This window comes from Populus alba, chromosome 3 (genome assembly GCF_005239225.2).
Source record: "Populus alba chromosome 3, ASM523922v2, whole genome shotgun sequence".
NCBI classification, from domain to species: Eukaryota; Viridiplantae; Streptophyta; class Magnoliopsida; order Malpighiales; family Salicaceae; genus Populus; species Populus alba.
In genome coordinates this window covers 1,134,600-1,154,439 of record NC_133286.1, presented here as the reverse complement: position 1 = coordinate 1,154,439, position 19,840 = coordinate 1,134,600, and the positions used below count along the sequence as shown (strand labels likewise).

General features: G+C 34.9%; 2 pseudogenes; one reads left to right on the top strand and one right to left on the bottom strand.

The window, feature by feature from the left end:
* LOC118055641 (uncharacterized) overlaps positions 1 to 19,840 on the bottom strand; it is a 66,472-nt pseudogene that overhangs the window by 23,813 nt on the left and 22,819 nt on the right.
* Positions 665 to 1,676, top strand: LOC140955390 (rust resistance kinase Lr10-like; annotated as a pseudogene).

Sequence of the window (19,840 nt, the reverse complement as noted above, 5' to 3'; positions counted from 1 at the left end):
GAGATTATCGAGCTCATCTAAAATCCCTTTTTAATATTATTTATTTATTTTCCAATGTCTTCATGTTTTCATATGGCAGAATACTATATGTATGTTGGGACCAAGACCATATCTTTAGATTTTCTCAGAATAATCATAGTTTTGCTCATAGCACTACTTATTTTCACTGGTAAGTACTTTCCTATGCTTCTTTGGATTCGTTGTAGAACATGAAATGTGTGCATTGTAAGATCAAAACATAAGATTGAAAGAAAAATGGAAAAGCGCAAGAAAGTATCTTCAGTGACTTTGGTTTCATGGAAATAAGCCCTTCAACTTTTTAGTTTTTCTAATTGAGTCTAATTCTTTAATTTTATTAGCAACTTTAATGACTTAAAAAAATCCAAAGCTAAGATGGATAAAATCAAAATTCACTAAGATGCTCCGTGAAAAATCTTTTTTTTTTCTTGCATTTTTGTAAGAAGTTTTTACCTTTTGGTGCAATGGATTTGAGATTTGAAAAAAGTTGATGCTTCCATCGATACATAGCAAGCTTGTAAGGATTTATCAGGAGGCAAACACAATGAAAATCACATTTCATTTATAAAATAATTTTGATGCAGCAATCTATCAAATTAGCACTATTTCATTCTGCCATTGACTGTTCATGTTGTTTCTCTGCACAATGATATTTCATGCAATATTATTCCTTTTTGGGCTTTCATGCCTCGTGACCTATTTAATCTACACATGACGAAGAAGGCACTTATCAATGTATGACATCATTGAAGAGTTCTTGCAGAGTAATGGATAAGACTTTACCAATGAAGTTGACACCATCGGAAGAATTTACCATGTCAATGTGGTGTAGCTTATAGACTTTACCGCTGAGGGATCAAAGTGTGGTCGTATATATGAGTTCATGGCTAATGGTTCTCTTGATAAGTATATTTTTCCTAAACGAGGTAGCGTCACATTAAGTAAAGAGAAAATGTTTGACATTTCTCTTGGGATTGCTCGTGGCATTGATTATCTACATCAAGGTTGTGATATGCAAATCTTGCATTTTGATATCAAGCCTCACAATATTCTTCTCAATGAGAAGTTTGTTCAAAGATTTTAGATTTTGGATTAGCAAATTGTACCAACAAATAATGGCATTGTGGCCCTCACTGCGGTTAGAGGAACAATGGGATACATAGCTCCTGAATTGTTCTACAAAAATATCGGAGGCGTGTCTTACAAAGCTGATGTTTACAGTGTTGGGATGTTGTTAATGGACATTATAGGAAGAAAGAAGAACTTGAGTGAATTGGCAGAGGATGCAAGCCAAATCTACTTTCCTTCGTGGGTTTATGAGCAGGTTTGTGAAGGAAATGACCTAAAAGTACTAAGAGACACCATAAAGTAAGAAAAGAAGATAACAAAGAAGATCATTATAATGGCATCATGGTGTATATAATTAAACCCCCGAGGATCGTCCCTCAATGCATGAAGTTGTAAGGATGCTCGAAGCTGATGTTGAATCCCTGCAAATGTCTCCTAAACCTTTTCTCACCACCTCGTAACAAATGCCAAAACATGATGACGTGGCCAATCAATCAGATCTTTCAAGTTATTGTATAAATTCCTCATATCAGTTTGGTCGTTAATAAATATATAATTGTCTGTTTATAGATTTCAATAATGGATTAATGAAGCGTCAGAGATGTATTTATTATATCAATCAAGCTCTTCATGCTTTTATTGAATCCAAGTAATAGCCAGAGCATCACACACTAGCATTAAAACATGAAATTTCTAAAATTATATGGTTAATCTTAGTATCTATATATTCATGAATGATTTAGTTTGATTTGCTCTCAAGTAAAACTAAACATCTTCTTCTTCTTTTTTATATAGTTTGTTGAGATTTGGACCCTTAATTTACATAACATAAAAACACAACAAGTTCAAATTATTTATCTCTAAATATTCATGATTCTGTTAACTTTACTGCTAAGAGTTTTCAAATTTTAATCATTTTACAGTTTCACAATTATTTGGGATGGAATTGATGAAATTAATTGGTTTGGGATGAAAATTGAAAGAGAATGAGATTTTACCAGAAACCGTAAAAGAAGTGCAAATAGTTTTAAAGTCCAATTATGCGGTACAAAATTGCCTACCTCACACTCCAGCTTGTAGAAAGTGTTGATGAGGATCCAATCAGCCTTGTCCAAATTAGCAAACTGACTCTGGCAGAACAACAAATGTTGGCAAGTCTTGAAGCTCAAGCAGTAGTGGTAATCCCTCGATCAACACAGGGGTTGAAGAAACTGGCATCTTTAACACTTCATGGTAGACATTGTAAAAGATGTAATCAACAGCACAAGCATGTGTAAAAAAAGAAGCTGCAAATAACCCGAAATCCTTTGCCACATCCAGAGCCCAAGCCAAGAAAGGCTCGTATATTACAGCATGGATAGGGCTTGAAGAGGTTTGGTATCTGTTGATGAGATCTGATAGGGTTTTTGGACCAACATCATGTAGGCTTGAAAGATAGGGTTCCCTGCTACCAGCTTGATTAAATCCATCATCATAGCCATTTGATATGGTATCGAGTTGAATGGGACCAATTGATGAGCCAAGCTGCCTGGACTTGGATATGAAATTGGTGATTATGAAGGTGACTTTGAGCCCTTTGGAGACCAGACGTCTAGAGAATTGCAGCATGGGATTTATGTGGCCTGTGCCTGGCAGCGGAACTACTAGTACATGGCTCCTTTTCACCATCTTTTGCATCTCTCTCACCCTCTCCGTAGGGCTCATTATTGATTCATTTCAATAGTGAAAAGAGTCTTTTGGAAGTGAACTCTCCACGTTATCAACGATGACATATACTGCAGATTACAATACATTCTTCGAACTTGCACGTTTTAATTATTAGATTGATGGCTTACTTATAAAATCGGATGCGGTGATCCGGTCACATGTTGGGTAATATAATCAATGATTAAAATAACTTTATTTTAATTAAAAAAACATAAATTCTTTTTTAAAAAAAGTTGATAGTTGAGTTTTGATTTAAGTCGATTCGAGTTTTTAATCGAATCACATTAAGTCAATCTTTTTTTATTTTTCTTCAACCAAGTCAGTTCAAGCTCAAAGTTGACCAGATTGACTGCTAGACTATTATAAATTTTTAAACTAGAATTGAAGGACTAGATTGGATATCAATGAAATTAAAAATCTAATATCCTATAATCATCAATCTCATATATTAAATTGTTTTATGTTTTGTAAGTAATCATATTCTTCTAAATATTCACAATAATTGATTTGTAATTTATGACTAGATTTGTGGTCATTTGCCGCCATAAACCAGAATTTTTTTTTATTAGTAAAAAAAGATGCTCGGGTGACACAAGTATATTTTTAAAATATGAGTTTTGTCTCTAATTAAATAAATACTAAAAATGAAACCGAATAAAATATGAGTTTAAAGAAAGAAAGAAAAAAAAACAAGTAAATCTAAGTGAACCTTCTTAAACCTTTGTTAACCTTTAAAATCCACAACTCATGAAATTCTATACTCAAGCACAATCAAAAAGCTCAAACTCCAACCAATTTAATATTGAATGATGAAATAAAAAAATCAATTTAAGAAATTTTCCAAAAGTAAAAAAAAAAATGACAATCAAAACAATGATAATCAAATTTGATAGGAAAAATGAGGATGAAATAGTTAAAAAAAAACCCCATAAAAACAGTGAATAGTAATCAAAAGAATATGAACAAAAAAAAATAAAAAAATTGAAAAGGGTGAGATTAAAAAAACAATTCCAATTCTATAAATTATTAAAATAAAAAAAATAAGGATCAAAATATAAAGGATTAACAAATTGAAAAATTGTTCTAAAATATGTAGAGGACATACTCGAAAACTTAGGAAGAAAGGGAGCACAAGGGGAGATATTATATCATGATCTTCAGGATTAAAAATTGAAAGGAAGTAAGGGCCTTGGTTAAATATCAATAGGTTTATCACTAGGGAGATATGATATCATAATATCCTAGCATGATCTTTAAGTTCACAGGATATCCTAGAATGATCTTCAAGCTAATGGTGAGAGAATGAACCATAATGCTTGTCAACATGGCATTAAGAACCAAAAGCTTTGTCATTGGTAGAAATGTAATGAGCTTAAATGTTTTCATTAAAAAATTTCTTCTAGATAAAGTTATAATCCACTTCAACTAGATTGGAAAATAAGGAAAGGGCTCCAAAGTTATTAATTAACGTATAGGCAGGCAAGGTGTTGTGTTGAGAGTGACATGTCATTCCTTAAGAAGCATATAAACCAATAAAGTTCTCTACCTATGAATGTCATTGCTTTAGTGTCATAATCTAATTTTGAACCCTTTAAATTTATTTATAAAAAAATATGTATTTAAAAAAATCAAAAAAATATAAAATAAAATCCAAAATTATTTTTAAGACACGAGAAGATAGTCTTCAAGCTGCAAAAAATCAAAATACCATAAAAACAACTAGATTATTACATTTTGACAAGATATGATGGAAAAAGAAGAAAATTGAGGTTAAAATCCAACTTGACCAAAATTGGAAGGAAATATTGAGGTTGAAATCCAAACTTATAACAAGTTTAATTGACTTATTTAGGGACTTAATTAAAAGAAAAAATAAGTTTAAAAGTCTATTGGACAAAATTAAAAGAATTAATTTAAATTCAAGGACTTAATTAAACTTCTAATGGGTTTTGTAGATTTAATCGATGACTCAATTAAAAAAAAATCAAGTTTGAAGGGTCTTATATTCGAGAGAGAAAATTCATCACAAGATTTGAATAATTTAGAGACGATTGTGAAACTTCAAAGCTAAATTGGGTGTAAATATGGGCTTAATTAATGAAATTAGAAATATAAATCAATTTCAATTTGAAGACCACATGAAGAAATCTAAAGTCAAGAAACCTTACTTTTACTTGGCATCACACATTTTATCAAAATTATCCAAAAATATTTTTAAAGAGTAATTAAGTTAATAAAAATAAACAAAACTCAAATTGTAATAAAAAACAGGTTTAATCTCAATTCGCAAATGATCACTCCTCTATAAAAGTGTCAGCATATCTTTTCAAAAGCTGTTGAATGGGAGTTTCTCATCATCTTTGTGCACATTCCTTGACTCCAATCATCATTGGAAAACTCGGCTGACAAGTACAGACAGTGGGCGAGTTTAAGAGTCATGTCCTAAGATTTACGCATGAAGATGAAGATGACATGGAATCCAGCTCTGTTGCATGGGCTAGCGATCGTGGTTTCTCCTGCAAATAATTCTCAGATTTTTCTGTTGAGCTGCCCCCTGAACCTGCAGCGGAGTTAAATAACTTGCTCATTAAAGAATTGAAGGGTTCAGTCAAGCATTCAACAGAAGTACCTATAGAGCATGAATCTCCTTTTTCTGTTCTCTCCTGCTAGCATCGTTCTTAGGGCTATACATCACTCACCAATTGCTATGTTCTGCATGTTTCAAAAGACTCCTAGAATTTGCTTGAACTTGCATTTTTATAGCTAATTCCTAGCAGGGGCTTTTTTCCAAAAACTTTTTCAAGCCCCCTTTCTATAAATTAGGTTATGCGAGCATGTACATGCCTCTAATGTTTGCGCGATAGTGTCATCCTTTTTTTTTTTCTAGTTTTTTTTTCCCGCTTGCACATCATTTTCATAAGTTCACCATGATGGTGGATAAGAAATGTGGAAGAACCAATGTTTGATTTTCGGAAAAATAGCCGCCACTGTTACCACAATCTCAAAACACACCCTAGAATCTTTAAATACAAAAATTCAAGGAAAAATAGTTTTGTTGATATTTTGCAATCATTTTTAGATTTATATTAAGCTAGTTTTATGAAATACATTAGAACTTGGTTTGCATTTGAAAAAAAATTATTTTGCTTGTTTGAATATCAATCACAAACTTATATGTAAGGACATATTCCAGATATTAAAAGAAAAATTAAAAAAAAATGACATTATAATGGTTAAGATTAACTTGATAGGATAAAGATTTTTTTACTGATAAGAACTTTTTCTAAAACCTTATAAACATACAATGGTTATGAAATACAAAACAATAAGTTAGTTTATGATTAGCCAAACAAACAATACAGACTGAGAGGTAAGATGTACTAGGTGGCGATACATCCTCCTTATATACATTAAAATCCTTTATCTAGACCCTGAAACTCAGTAAAGGTTTCTAGTAAATCAAAAATACTAAGTGGTGACTCCATTTTTTTTTTTAACTAATAAGAAATAAGAATTTCTTGTTCTTTTCTTCATCACCCGACAAAGATCTTGCTCCGACAGAGATCCATCGTGACGTCACATATGTGCAAATCACTTATTATTCTAGTTCAGTCTTGGAGCGTGCTACAACATCTTCTTCTTAGTTGTACATGATATTTATTCGACTGTAAAAGAAAAAAGTGTTTGGGTTTGTGTAATGTATGGGTTTGTTGGGGGTTTAAGAAAAATCCCCCCCTTTTTTTTAAGTATCGAAAAAATAACTAGGTTTTAACAAACAAAAAGAAAATGAAAAAAAAATTTTTTTGTACAAATTTAAAAAATAGAAAAAAGAAAAGAATGATATTATTTAATAATTTAATATATAATGAATTAAGTTAACTCATATGGAGTTTATATAGCTATATAGCAAGACATATAAGGAAATATAAAATGCTTGATCATCTCTTTAATTAGATAATTGAAATATTTTTTTATTCTTTATTCTTTTATTAATTAGGAAATTATCAAGAATATTTACCTTGATTATTTTCTTAACATTCACAATTTCTTAACGGCGCTCCTCAAACTCATGATATATTTTACTTTTCATGAGTTTGGCGTATATTAATACTATTTATAATTGCGTTGTAACCTCATCTACTTGTCAAAATGATCACAATCGATAAACAATCTTATTGGTCATTAAATAAAATTTTGGTTTAGAGGTTGTTATAATTGCTTGCAACAATAAAAAATCAGAGGGAACAAAAATGTTTCAATAAATCAAATTCCAAGTCAAACTTTCATGCTTTGCTACTTGGATGTAACAATAAACAATATGATACCCATAACGGCATAAGTGATGGATTTTATAACAATAACAATGAGAGTATTCAAACTATTTAAATAATAGAAGATTTAAGGATGATGAATCAACAATATCATGAAATTGAGTATCATTAAAAGAATAATAAAACATAAAATCATCTATAGAGAATGAAGAGGATTGAAACAAGTTGGTTTTAAAGTGATTAATAAACAGCTTAAAAATAGTCTGAAATAAAAACAGAAGCTAATATTGTAGAGCAATAACTTGTTTTGATACCAAAATTAAAAACATAAGAAATGAATTAGCATGGTTCAAAATGAACTCAAACAATGTTTTATTGGATCCAATATATATATAAATATAGAGATGTTATCTAATCATAAGTGTGATCTTCAGGAGTCGTTATTTAAAATCCTAGCATGATATTTTAAAATTATAGAATATACATACTACTAGCATTATCTTCACAATCTTTAGCAATGATGTTCGATTGTGAGATATCAAATCTTTAGCGTTGCAAGGTATTGTAGTCTTCTTCCATGCTTAAGTTGCTTGATTGTTGATCAAGTGGCGATTCTTTCTCACTGGTTTGGTGAGGTTCATATAATATATGCAAGCTTTGGAAACTCATGTCAACTCATATATCAATATATAAACTCTAATATTCTTTTTATTATTTTTAATAGCATTTTTAATATTATATATATATACGTTGTTTTCAACGTTAATTCAGGAGGTTTATCATGTGACTTTGCACATTTCATATGGTTTTTTTACATACAAATTTCAATAATTGTACCAATTATTCTTATTCCTTCAAGAAGATCTTGCTAAAAACTTATTAAAACACAAAAAAATTATTTTTAATCAATGATTAACTTATTCAATAATTAAAAACACCAAATAAAATGCACTATTCTTCGGTCAATGATGTAACTTATTCAATAAAACGGGAGAATAAGTTGAAATATTTTTAGTTGTCAATGATTTGAGATTATTTCCTTTATATCACACCAGTTGTTTAATCAAGCAAAATCCCATTAGATCTTCACTATCACATGGATTGCCATTACAATACACAACAAGAATTCACAATTTTATCGACAGAAAATATTTCCGTCGGTCTGTGATTGATAGTATGTTATCCGGTAAAATATTTACTGACTAACATTACCTGACGGAACACGTCCGTCGGCTTACCTTTCGTCGGTAATAAATAATTTAGTTGCTTATAAAAATCGTCGGCAAACAAAAAAACCATTTCCGACGGTTTTTAAAACAGACAGAATTTGCGCGCCAAAAAAAAAAAAATTTCCCGCTTCAAATAATACCAAGACCGACGTATTGTTTATACCGTCGGTGATACCGACGGTTAATTTCCGTCGGTAACTTAGTCGGTGAATTGTGACTACCGACAAATATACCGACTGTGAATCCATCGTAATATAATTACCGACGGAATTAATCTGTCGGTAAATTGTTGGGTGAGTCCTGAAAACACCGGATCAGGATTTATATCTAGAATTTTCGGTGATGGTCGGCTAATGTCTAATGCCGACGGAGTTATTCCGTCGGTAAATCCCTTTGTAATTGTTTATTAATTTATTTTTTATTTATAATTATTTAGAATACATAATATAAAATGATATAAATTAATGGTAATAAAAAACCAATTATGCAAATAAAATTATATATTAAGCCATCAAAAACAAAAAAAAATGTAAGATAAATAATATTCATTACAAATGAAAATTGTTCAAAAAAACATTAAATGAAATTTTAAATGTAATAATGTTTATCAAACCAATTAATATAAAGGAGGTTTGAGGAGGATCAGGAGGAGGAGGAGGAAGCTGACTGTTTGACGGCCAACTTGGATTGGTGCACATGTTCCACCTTGTGACATGTTATGACTATTTGATGAAGCTCTTTGAGATTAGTAACTTAAAAGTGCATGTTTTATCAAGGTTTTATATCATCATTTTGCACTTGAAGTATCAATAACTCCTTAACTAAAGCATGTTTATAATAACAAAGTTTGATATTATAAATACTTAATTTATGGTAAATGCTCATTTTAAATGCAGGACTATCACATTAAATAAAAGGATTGATTGATGAGTTTTAAGCATTGAAAGTTAAGAGGACAAAGAGATGGGCAAAACTTAGAAAAGAGATGTCGGTGCAGTCCTAAACCCGGAACATTGCTTCGGTAATTGGATCAATATCTGGAGCTCTAGATTTCGGATTTAGGTCCACTTTATATGGATGGGAAAGGTAAGACAAAAGCTACATATCTTTCATGGGAGCCCAAGATTTGAAAAGGTCGTTTTGTGAGTCCAAATTGAAGGAACACGACGAGAAGTAGTCCGAAGCTGTCCTGCAGCCCAAACACTATTTAGTGTTCATTCATATCTTGAGTCTAGAAGTCTAAATGACCTCAATCTTTTTTTTTGTTGAAAGCTGAGACAATTTCATAGAAATTCCTTGAGGATTCTGGGCAATTATGACGTTAGCAATTGACGTCTTGATCAGACAAGAAGATAAGGATTGTTATCTAGTCTAAGATGTGGCCACCCACTCATCAATTAGTCAACAAATCAATAGTTCCAAATTTTGCGCCTATAAAAGGAGGCACTTACCCATGTAATTGAGGCATCTTGGTGTTCAGATCAAGATCATGCTCTTTGCTTTTCTCTCTTTGTATTGCTTATGTCTTGGCTTTCATTAATATCACAGTTTATGCACTTCATTTCCTTTCCTTTGTCTAGTTAACTTCTTCTCCATTTATGTTCTTGTCCTTGCTCATTTATAGTTTCTTCTTTTATTATGTCCAGCTAAGTTAATTATGTCAAGGTGAAAAGGGTACACTAATGGTGTAAGAACAAGTATATATATAAACTTAACATGGACCTTAACGTTCGGATACTAACATGTTTTATATTTGTTATCTCCCAAGTGCAGGAGTGGTCAAAAATGATTGATGTCTTCTCCCAAGTGCAGGAGTGTCAAAAATAATAAATAACCCGGCAAAAGATCGGTGTTCGAACATAGACAGGTAATTGTATAAATTATAATAACAAGACAACAACAACAACAACAAATAATACAAAAAATAACAACAATAATAGTAATAGTAATAATAATATTAAATAGTAATAATAATAAATAATAATAACATAAATAATACTCAGTACGTGGCGTTGTTATACCTGAGAATGATCTAAAAAGATCGGTCACAGGTTTCCAGCCTATATACTGAGTTTATGAAAGATCAAAGAGATATATTATATATAATATAACAGATTTCTTATGCGAATGAACCAAGGGCAAGACAACAATATCAGGATCCTTGACAAACACAAAGCATACTTAACGTACATAAATATAACACAAGAAATGTAAATAATAATAATAATAATAATAATAATAATGATTAGTAGTAGTAATAATAATAACAATAAAAAGAAAAGGAGGAAGAAATTAATGAGAACTTTAAGATGGAAGATTAATGTAAGGATTAAAAACAATGATAAAAAACAAATGTCAAGGTTAGAGGATCCACTAATGGTATTTCAAAAACAAGTATAGTGTAAACTCTTATTATTCAATTTGCGAAACCACACACGGAGGAGGTTCCAATCGATGATTTGTCATTAATAGCTCATTATAAATTATTAACATGATATATTAATTATCTTATTTACAGTAACACCAAACTTTTAAATATTATCAGGATTTCATGATATTAACTGATGTTCAACAACAAATCAAGTTCCTTCACATAAGCCAGGTGTAGGTAATACCATACGGTTGAGCTATGAAGAGTGCCAAGCATTTGTTCTACCAAGTGGTTATACAACACAAATCTAGATTAACCATTTAACTAGCAAAGGTATTAAGAATTAGTAAAGATAAAAATGATAAGACATGATATTTATTCTTACACCAATTAGTGTAACCTTTTCACCTTGACATAATAAACTTAGCTAAACATAATGAAGAAGAGAAAGAGTAAATAAACAAAAAAGAACATAAATAAGAATACAAGTTCACTAAGGAAGGGAAAGGAAAGGAAAAGCATAAACAAGATATTAAGAAAGCAAAAACTTAAAAATTACAAAAAAAATATAAAGAGAGAAATATAAAGAAGCATGAACTTGATCTGAACAACCAAGCTCCCAAATACATGGCAAATGCCTCCTTTTATAGCCAAAATTCGGAATTATTGATTTGATGACTAATTGTTGAGTGGATGGCCAACTCTTGACTTTGTGAAAATCCTTATCTTCTCTCTGAATTAAAAAAAAAATGCTAGCATCAGAACTGGTCCACTTGAAAAGCATGAAAGTTGCAGGAAATTGTCTTAACAAGTCGTGTAAACATTTGAGGTCATTTGGACTTCTAGAACTCCCAGATATGGGCAAACACTGAACAGTGTTCGGGCTGCAGGACATATTCAGTAATAGACTTCTCTGTTTGCTTGCTATAATTGTTGACTTGAAAACGGCCTTCTCTAGATCTTGATGAAAGCATAAAAGTTGTAGGCCTAAAGTCTTACTGAAATCTGTGTAAAAACTTTGAGTCATTGGACATCTAGAACTCGTGATATGACCAATTACGAACATGTTCCAGTTTGGACTGCACCAAACATCTCTTTTCTAAGTTCGGCCTCTCTTTGTCCTTTCAATTTCCATACTTGAACTCATCTCTCAATCCTTTGATTTATGTGATAAGCCTGCATTTAAGATGAACATTACCATATATTAAGGTATTTTTAGTATTAGACTTGTTATTATAAAAATGCTTTAGTTAAGAGTTATTGATACTTTTAAGTGCAAAATGATGATATAAAACCTTGAATAGTATGCACTTTTAAGTACTAATCACTATCCACAATGGGTATCTAACATTGTTGTGTGTGCCTAATAAGGAGGGGAAGATTAGAAGTTTGTGTGGATTTTCAGAATTTGAATAGAGTAGCCTAAAAGGATGATTTTCCTCTACCACACATAGATGTTTTAGTGGACCAAAGCTGTGATGCCTGAAGTTCCACTTATTCCTTGTATGGATGGTTTTTCAGGATACAACCAGATAAAAATGGCTCTAGAAGGATAAGGTGAAAACAACTTTGTATCAACTATTGGGGGATCCTACTACTACAAGGTCATGCCATTTGGTTTGAAGAATGCAGGAGCAACAGATGATATTCAAAGAAGCAATGATTGTGTACTTATTCCAACGACAATTAATTTTATTTATTATATCATTTTTTTTTGTTATTATTTTTTTATTTTTTATTAATTATTGATTTGGTTTTTATATGTAGATGGATATGATGTGCCAAGTCAAAAAAGGGACAAGTTTATCATGTTGTTTTGTGTAGGAAGTTATTTGAGGGCGGTTGAGGAAGTAATGAACTAAGGCTTTATTTATCCTACATAAATGTTATATATTTTTTTTTTTTTTTCGGAGTTAAATCGGGTAAGCTGTTAGATTGCGGTAAGTGATAGAGGTATAGAGGTGGATCCAGATAAATAAGGGACATCAAGCTATGTCATCCCCTAAGACGGAGAAAGAGTAAGAGGATTCTTGGAAGGTTAAACTACATTGCTCGTTTATAGCTCAGCTAACAACAACATGTGACTATATTCCGACTACTAAGGAACAGAATCTGGAACCTGGAATGAGGTGTGAGGAGCATTCAATAAAGTCAAGCATTATTTACAAAATCCACCTTTACTGTTCTCCGGTATAGGAAAAACCTCTAGTATTATATCTAACAGTAACTCAAGCAGCCATGGGAATGTGTACTAGTCAGCATGATGAATACCAGAAGGAAGGAAAAAGCTATTTTGTTACTTAAGTAGAAAATTCAACTGAATGTGAGTCTAGATACACTGAGATACTAAAGGCTTTATTGTGCGCTTGGTGTGATCGGCAAAGAGGTTGCGACATGTATTTATAACTATAGCCACTTGGTTTGATTTCCAAAAGTGGGATCCTTTGAGTATATTTTGTAACAACCTTTCTTCAAGCCGAATTGGCAAAGGATGGGGCAGGTTTTATTGGCAGAATATGACATAATGTATATTGACAAAGGAAAGCCGTAAAAGGGAGTGCAATCGCGGACCAATGCCGAAATGTTTGTTGAAGATTACGAACCTTTGGATTTTGATTTCCCAGTGAAGATATATTGTCAATAAGAAAAAGAAGAAGAGAAGACGATTCGGTGGAACCATGTTTTTTTGATGTGCAGTAGAATGTATACGTAACGGGCCGGTGCGGTAATAATCTCTCCTAATAAGAAACAGTATCCAGTTTCGGTGAAACTGCAGTTGAGTGTACCTAACATAACAACGAGTATGAAGCTGTCATCCTCGATTTAGAAGCGGCATTAGGCTTGAAGATAAAGAAGATAGATGTATATGGGAATTCAATGTTGATTATCTGCAAGTTAAAGGGGAATGGCAGACTAAGGAGGAAAAGTTGAGGGGCGTACCAGAATACCTATGCCATGCTTTAGCAAAGGAATTTCGAAGAAATTAGATCAACCATCTAAGAAGAGAGGGGAACATTTTGCAGATGCTTTGCCATGCTAAAGCTGCATTATGACTAACCAGGAGAGAGATATACATCGATCTCAAAATGTAGGGTACAACTGTACATCATTGACATTAGAAATGACCCCAGCTCACTGTTGCTTAGTTGAAGGAGAGATAGACGGGACAACCTTGGTATTACGATATCAAGAATCTTTGTGCAAAATCATGAATATCCGGTGGGGGCTTTCTAAAACGGATAAGAAAAACCTTAAGAAGGTTGGCTATAGACTTCTATTTAGATGGAGAGATTTTATATAAAAGGTCACTTGATGGAACCCTGCTAAGGTGTTTGAAAGAGGCATGTCGCACGTGTTCGGCGGCGCGGCAATCGTCCACCCTCAAGGAAAAAATCGGAATATTTATTCCTGGAAAAATGCGGAGAGACAAGGAATTCTTGTCTCTACAAGTGAAAAATTGGAATGGGAGTCGCCACCTAGTATTCTGGTTACTAGGAACCTTAACTGGTCTTTAGAGATCGGGTACGGAGACTGCTTGCGTAAAGGGAAGGTATTAGCACCCCAACTACGCCCGACCTAAGGTAGGCTGCATTGTGTTAATGTCTGATAAAATCTAAAATCGTGTTGTGGTTTTTGAATTGTTGGTTCGTTTACGGTTTAAGAAAAGTCCTCCTCTGTAAGGAGATCCTTATCTTTATCAGCTAAAAAACTAACTATTCAAAGTCGTCAAAAGAAAATATCTTTTTAATATCAGGAATACGATTTACGTATAAATTCATAATCCCTGATACTAAAATCAAACAAAATAAAATATTTTGTTGTTTTTGAGATTTTGGCCAATGTTCTCTTGACTTTAAAAACTGGTTATTAAAGCTAAAATGCATGCTAAAATATTGTTTTTTGACATATGAAAAATACGATATGATATTTTAGATTTGAGACACTTGGCCGTATGCACAAAAACATTTTTTATCTTTTTTCAATTTTTTTTATTTTTGGAAGTTTTTGTTGAAAACCGGGTATTTTAATACCGGATTTATATTTTTACGATGTAAAAATACTACCCGATATTAATCAAAATTGATAAAAACATGTGCTAGAAAAATTGTAAAAAATCTATAAAAAAAAATTGAAATGGATTGAAATGGGCCGGACTCGGCCCATTTCAGTGGGCTGGGCTGGGTCGAACCTGGCCCAAATGCATGGGCTGGGCTCGGGCCAGCCCAACCTTAGCAAGCTTCACCTCGCCTGCAGGCGTGCAACCGTGCACGTGCTACATGGCGAGGGAAGAAACGAAAATAAAAATGAAAGGGGGCAGTGTTTACCTGGAGAGGCGGCGACGCCGGCGACTGCTGGTGGCAGCGGAGGCGGAGGCGGAGACGGTGCTGGCGATGGCAGTGGCAGCCTCTCCCCTGTTTCTCTTCTTCGGTGAAGAGGTGAGAACCTCTTTCTTTTCTTTTCTTTTCTTTTCTTCTTCTGCTCTCTCTCTCGGTCCTCTCCTTCTCTCCCCTCTCTCTTCTCCCTTCTGTCCTCCTTTCTGTTTTTTTTCTTTTCATTTTTTTTCTTTTTTTTTTTTTCGGTGCCCCTCCCCTGTTTTTTATAGGCAAAAACAGGGGGGTGGTGTCATGGTGGGGCGGCCACTGTCGGCCGCCCCTCCACTATCGACTCAGAAGGATAGAAAGGAGGAGACAAATGGGTGATTGCGGGCGTCTTATTGCGCGAAAAACGGGAAAGAAATTAGGCGAAAAGAGGAAGAAAAAATCTCTTTCTTCCCCTGCCTCGCGCGTCCAGGGGAAGAAGAAGAGCTACAGTGCCGTCAAAACAGCACCGTTTTGGGCTTCTGTTTTTTTTTTTTTTTTTTTGCAACAGTGAATGAAACAGCGGCTCGTTTTGGTCAAAACACGCCGTTTCATTTAAAAGAAAAGGCGCCAAAAGCATCAGATTCAAATTTCGGCCCTCCATTTGCGCGCGTTTTACAATTTAGTCCTTGGTCTCGATTTCTTCAATTAAGTCCCTACATTGGCCATTAAAGCTCAAATATTTATGCAATTAAGCCCCTGATTTGACCAAATAACTTCAAAAATTATAATTTGACCCTAGAAAATTAATTTCTCCTAATTAAAGCCAAAATTAACTCCAAAATCAATTTTTTCTTTGCAATTAAAATCAACCCACACTTCATAACTGCAATTAAACCTTTTAATAAATTTAATTGAGTCCATAAACTTTCTGATTTTGCATTTTTCTTCCACACAAATTGAATTTCTTTATCACGGGGCTCTCATCAGTCAATGATATACTGTCAACAAATTTAATTTTTGATTTTTGAACATCACTCCTCAATCAATTTTTTGAGCATTTTAGGGCGCTCCTAGCATTTTTTCACTGTTATATTTTTTTTGATAATATAATTTTTTGAATGTTTTGCATTTTTTTTTTATGTGGGATCCAAAAATGGGTTAAAAACAGTGCCCCCCTCTTTACCAATGCTTACGGAGCAAAGATTTGTGCATAGTAAGTGTTGTACAAGATAAAATAAAATTGGTCTTCCGAAACTGTCGTCTCGAAATTGATTGACCTAAAACTTCAACCGGACCCAAAGTCTGTGTGTGGTTGGGCTAAACTGAGATTTCCTGTCGCAATCCCCTCTAACCAGAACCAAAAACCTGTGTGTGGTTGGGATAGATTGAGATTCCTTTCGGCAATCCCTTCTAACCAGAACCAAAATCATGTGTGTGGTTGGGATAGACTAAGATCCCTTTCGGCAATCCCCTCTAACCAGAACTAAAAACCTGTGTGTGGTTGGGAATAGAACTGAGATTCCTGTCGGCAATCCCCTCTAACCAGAACCAATAAACCTGTGTGTGGTTGGGATAGACTGAGATTCCTTTCGGCAATCCCTCTAACCAGAACCAAAAACCTGTGTACAACCCCGTGGTTGGGATAGACTGAGATTCCTATCGGCAATCCCCTCTAACCAGAACCAAAAAACCTGTGTGTGGTTGGGATAGACTGAGATTCTTTGGCAATCCCCTCTAACCAGAACCAAAAATCCTGTGTGTTCAAACCCTTTGTTTTTTAAGATGGTATATTTTCACGGGCGAGCTGCCCAACACATACTTGAGGTGGTCTATTTCAGGGGCGACCCAGCCCACACACTTACGCTGACATTTGGTCTATTTTTCATGGGCGACCTGCCCAAACATAAAAGTAAAGAGTGGTCTCATTGTAATGGGTGACTACCCAGATGGAAAAAATATGAAGAATTGGATGGTGAGGGCTTAAAGGCACAACTCGAGGTAGGGTGAGAAAACGCACTACAAAGGAGTTGAGGGCTCAAAGGCGCACTCAAAAGGAGGTTGAGGGCTCAAAGGTGCACTCAAAGGGAGGTAGGGTTAGAAAACGCACTACCCAAGAGGTGAGGGCTCAAAGGCGCAGGAGGTGAGGCTCAAATGGAGGTGAAGGGCTCAAAGGCGCACTCAAAAGGAGGCAGGGTTTAGAAAACGCACTACCGAAAGATGAAAAGGCGCACTCAAAATGGAGGTGAGGGCTCAAAGGCGCACTCAAAAGGCAAAAGAGCACTCAAAAGGGCAGCCACTACCAAAGGGATGAGGGCTCAAAGGCGCACTCCAAAATGGAGGTGAGGGCTCAAAGGCGCACTCAAAAGGAGGCAGGGTTAGAAAACGCACTACTACCGAAGGGATGAGGGCTCAAAGGCGCACTCAAAATGGAGGTGAGGGCTCAAAAGGCGCACTCAAAAGGAGGCAGGGTTAGAAAACACACTACCGAAGGGATGAGGGCTCAAAGGCGCACTCAAAATGGAGGTGAGGGCTCAAAGGCGCACTCAAAAGGAGGCAGGGTTAGAAAACACACTACCGAAGGGATGAGGGCTCAAAGGCGCACTCAAAATGGAGGTGAGGGCTCAAAGGCGCACTCAAAAGGAGGCAGGGTTAGAAAACGCACTACCGAAGGGATGAGGGCTCAAAGGCGCACTCAAAATGGAGGTGAGGGCTCAAAGGCGCACTCAAAAAGAGGCAGGGTTAGAAAACGCACTTACCGAAAGGGATGAGGGCTCAAAGGCGCACTCAAAATGGAGGTGAGGGCTCAAAGGCGCACTCAAAAAGGAGGCAGGGTTAGAAAACGCACTACCGAAGGGATGAGGGCTCAAAGGCGCACTCAAAATGGAGGTGAGGGCTCAAAGGCGCACTCAAAAGGAGGCAGGGTTAGAAAACACACTACCGAAGGGATGAGGGCTCAAAGGCACACTCAAAATGGAGGTGAGGGCTCAAAGGCGCACTCAAAAGGAGGCAGGGTTAGAAAACGCACTACCAAAGGGATGAGGGCTCAAAGGCGCACTCAAAATGGAGGTGAGGGCTCAAAGGCGCACTCAAAAGGAGGTAGGGTTAGAAAACGCACTACCGAAGGGATGAGGGCTCAAAGGCGCACTCAAAATGGAGGTGAGGGCTCAAAGGCGCACTCAAAAGGAGGTAGGGTTAGAAAACGCACTACCAAAGGGATGAGGGCTCAAAGGCGCACTCAAAATGGAGGTGAGGGCTCAAAGGTGCACTCGAAAGGAGGTTGGGTTATAAAACGCACTACCCAAAAGTTGATGTTGAAACAATGATTGTCAATGTTGAAAAGCAAATGCATTATGAGTGATATGCATGTATACTTACCTGAGAAATATAGGCCCCCATTTCTACATGGTGTCTTTGTTTTCTCTCAAAAGTTGTAGTGTTGGTAGTAAACTTCGATAACTTTTCCACTTTTGCTTACTCGGGTTACATATTGTGATCTTGACCTCTGGGAAGGGTTTGATGTCATCATACATCTTGTCCTTCACCCTTTAATCTCAAGAGTTGCCAATTTTTGCCCGACATTTTTCCTTAGAAAAGGAATCAATGGATGCCGAGCCCCTACCATGTGTGTTTGATTGCCCCCCCAGCTTGATCATGCCCCCCAAGTGTTCAACTTGGATTATAGTTTGGGGTGAGGATATGTGAAAGTAAGTTTGGGTTTTTGTACAATGAATGTTTTCATGCGGATCATGCAAAAATTTTAGGAACTTCCAAGTTATTCCAATCACAAAAATTATTTTTTGATATTGGTTCAAAATAAACTTGTTCTAAAAAATTCAAGTGATTCCTATGGACAGGTTTCTTGAAGTGATGAAAGCTTTTTTGCTTTTGGTTTAAAGATGAAGTGACCTCTGGTTGGTCAAAAAAGGTTGAAATTTCAATTTAAGGGTTATTGAGAATCGAATTTGATTCAATAGCATTTATTTTATTTTGCATGAATAATGATTTGACCCGCACGAGAAAGCACTACATACCGATCCAGATTGCTTGCCTTTGATCAGAAAGGGCTTTATCAGGCATGTAATGTAGGCTTTGGCTATTGGTTATGAAGAACATGGATATGTTGCAGGCTCAAAAGGTGTTTAAGGGATTTCAAGACTAGGGATCACTTGTGCTTGTTTCCTGACCTTTTGTCTTTTGGAATTGTTTGTTTTTCAAAATGATTTATCCTGCCCCCTAGTGTCGGGTTTAGGCTTTTCTTTTTCTTCGTTTTTGTTTGGTTGAGCACAAATCATATCAGTTGTTTGTATTGAGAAAGCTCAAATCTTTTTAGATCCTTTAGATCTTCTTCTCTTTTCTTTTCTTAACCATATCACTACTTCATTTAGATGATAATGAAAGATTAAACATTACATGATCAATTCCAGCACCCATCTTCACTGCTTTGTCTGGATGGTAAAAAACAAAAAACTCTCTTATTTTGCCCCCCAGTGTGGGGTGTGATCCTAGTCAAGGTTATTTCCAAAAAACATTACTAGGCTCAAAATGGGACTGCAACGGATATTTTTTAGCCTTGTGAAAGGATTATCAAAGATGGCCTTTCCTCATCTCAACCTCATGCATTGAGGATCGATAGGTCTTGCTTTCATGCGCGTATGCCAAATGATTTATTCAGTCAAATAAAACTCAGCTTTTGAGTCACCTCATAGTGTTGTTTATCTTTGTTGTCTTTTTTCTTTCAAGTTTTCTAGGTATATGTGTACCTATTTAAGGAATCACTTGAATTTTCAAAATGCATTTGTTTTGGACAAATATCAACACGATTTTTGTTTTTTTGTACTCACTTTGGAGGTCCCAAAAAAATATCCTTGAAAACAT